We start from the raw sequence: 3,003 nt of genomic DNA, 5'->3' as shown, positions 1-3,003 counted from the left end.
ACTGAAGGGAGGGCCATCCATTGTCATTTCAGAGAGTTCCGATTTTATCCAGGTATCCCTCATTATAAATAACGTACAGTTCCATACCATCCCCCTCCCTCCCCCATGTCCCTCCCTCCCTCCCTCTCCCCATATGTACTGTTGAAATAGCCTTTCACAGCCTCACATAGCTAACGGGAGCTGTCATGGGTAACATGTTCTGTTACCCATGACAGAGTCATTGGGAGTCTTTGGGAAGGGTGATGGTTCTGTGTGGACTCAAATAACCCGTTGAGCCCTTCAATGGTTCATTGCAGTTCACAAACAGGGTTCTTTGCTCTTTGAGTGATCATTAAAATGTAGGGGTGGCAGTTCATTAAAAATATTTCCGGGTGTAGTTTGCTCACAGCTCTTTTTATGCAACCGTGAGTGAGAATGTCATTGCAGTTGATCTATTATGTTGTGTTAATATATGACTAAGTTATTAAAGATTCACTGACGGCCTTGTAAGAACTGCTGACTGAATCTCAATTATCTCCTCAGGGACCCCCAGCCAAATTTTAACAATATAATACAACTATAAACGAGAATAAAAAATCCTCTATGGTTCTACAAATAACCTTTGAGATTGAGAAAGGTTCTTTATTGAAGCATTGTCCAGTTCGATAAAGAACCAGAAAAAAGGCCTTTATGTAGCACAATGAAAGGTTGTAACCATAGCGGAACTATTTTTTGATACTATTCGCCTTATTAGTTGCAATTGTGTTTCTATTTGTAAAAGTGGTACTTTTAGTTGAGAGCTTGATAGTTTTACACTGACAGAACCGCACAGAATCCTAAAATCGATAAACATGACAAGCATTATATGTTCAGTAAGAGGCTGTCACAATAACTGGATGAAGAGGAGGCCGTTTTTTTACAACAGCAATGTTTTGAACACCAACTTCTACGTCGACCTGAATGGACCTGTGGAGCCCCATGTGACCTGCATCCACCTCCCAAAGACGCAGAGTCTTTGCGGCTCTGGCTCAAAGCGTTGAACCTAAAGAAATGACCAAAACGTTCCTTTGTGTGCTCCTACCACTTCTTTGACAAGAAGCCTACAGCGGAGCATCCTTACCCAGAAAAAAATTGCTTGGCTACGATGCTCCACTGGTGAAGAAACGCTCGGTGTTGGTCAGGCAGTCATCAGTGACAGGGAAGCCAAACGCTTGAGCAGTTTGCCTGCTCTCATTTTGTGTCTCCCCCTTGCTCTTGTATCTAAGCACAGTCTCATAATAGCACAATTTATTTCCTCTACAACTCAATAAAAAAATTCCCATTTTATGTATACTTAATTATTATGATTATTAAATATTATTAGGAGCATCCATGCAGTATGGGGTTATATTGTACGGTTTTGTTGTTATTTGTCCATGGACTTGTTTAACAAAGCCATACTGATTTCTTAACAGATGACACGACAGGCTCAAGTGTTCACCAAATTGAAAAATGTGGGATTGGCCAAAACACAGATAGAAGGAATGGATACGCCTTCAGAGAAGGATGTCCAAACCCAATGGGAAGACCCCATCTCTAAGTGATCACAACTACAGCTCAGGTGATGGTGTCAAGCCCATGTACCTGTGAGGCAGGGACACGGTGCCCAGCAGCACGTCTCTACAAAAAACCCTCCAGAGGAACGAAGCACTCTGACTGCACACAGGCTTGTCTCTTGCTGCCTTTTCTACCCCCTGGCGGAACGTCTTCTACCCCTCTACCGAGGCAGCTTTCAGTTAGACCCAACTCCTGATGACACTGATGAAGCTGAAGCTCGACTTGCTGCAAGCAGCACCTAGCAGAAAGGGTTTGGTGTTTCCCAGAGATTTGTCAGTCGACTGATTAGTTATTGGATTGACACGATGGAAGAGAATCTGAGGGAGTACATTCCATGGCTGCCAAGGGAGACCATCCGTGCTAAAAAAATAAATAAAAATATATGCCATTTAGCAGACGCTTTTATCCAAAGCAACTTACAGTCATGCGTGCATAAATGTTTTGTGTATGGGTGGTCCCAGGGATCGAACCCACTACCTTGGCGTTACAAGGGCCGTGCTCTACCAGCTGAGCTACAGAGGACCAATACTGTGCTACAATGCCACAATGTTTTAAGGACCACTACCCAGGAACAATCTGCATTATTGACTGCTCAGAAACTGCTTTACAGAAGTGCAAGAATCTGGATTCAAGGGGGGGGGAGTCATTCAACCATTACTACTTCCAGAACACTATCAAGTACCTGGTGGCCATTGCACCTTGTGGTCTAGTGATGTTCATCTCCTCAGCATATGGAGGTAGCGACAAATATATCACATCGGACTCTGGGTTCCTGGAGTACCTCTGTCCAGGTGATGACGTCTTGGCTGACCGGGGCTTCACAATCCGTGATCTGCTACACGAGAGGAAGGTCAAATGAACAATTCCAGACTTCACAAAAAGAGGCACACAGCTGTCAGAGGAGGACACCACATGTTCAAGACGGACAGCTAACCTGAGGGTTCATGTGGAACGCGTAATTCAAAGGGCTCAAACGGTTTAGAATCATCTCACAGACAGTGCCAATCAACCTCTCATTTAAAATGGACAAAATACTTCGAATCTGAGCTGCCCTGTGTAACCTGCGTGGTGATATCATTCATAAAGATGCTGAATGAACTGGCCAGTCAAATGCCATTCACAGGGTCGATTTCCCAATATGAATTAAAGTCATGTGTCAAACGTTATGTTAAATACATTTCAATTCATTCTATAACAACTCGACTTAATTATTTGTTTTACCTACTCATTCAAATTAATAAAAAACAAAGCCATAAAAACAATTTCCACAATACTGTGACTGTTGATGCATTAAGTAAGGCTTTTAAATTGAAAAACTATTTGTTAATAGTAACTGCAAACAGGAGAGACATCTGACTACATACTTCTACAGAGCTGCATGTATTTGTCACTCAGTGACAATCTACCTGCCTGATGCTCCTCAACAAT

At 42.7% G+C, this 3,003-nt stretch overlaps 1 pseudogene; it reads left to right on the top strand.

Moving 5' to 3' along the window:
• The first annotated feature begins 830 nt into the window (after positions 1–830).
• LOC123491489 lies at positions 831–2,672 on the top strand (annotated as a pseudogene).
• The last annotated feature ends 331 nt before the right edge of the window (positions 2,673–3,003 follow it).

The sequence above is a fragment of the Coregonus clupeaformis genome, chromosome 8 (assembly GCF_020615455.1).
Source record: "Coregonus clupeaformis isolate EN_2021a chromosome 8, ASM2061545v1, whole genome shotgun sequence".
Classification (NCBI taxonomy): domain Eukaryota; kingdom Metazoa; phylum Chordata; class Actinopteri; order Salmoniformes; family Salmonidae; genus Coregonus; species Coregonus clupeaformis.
The sequence above is the reverse complement of the archived record's forward strand: the minus strand, read 5'-3'. Positions and strand labels throughout refer to the sequence as shown.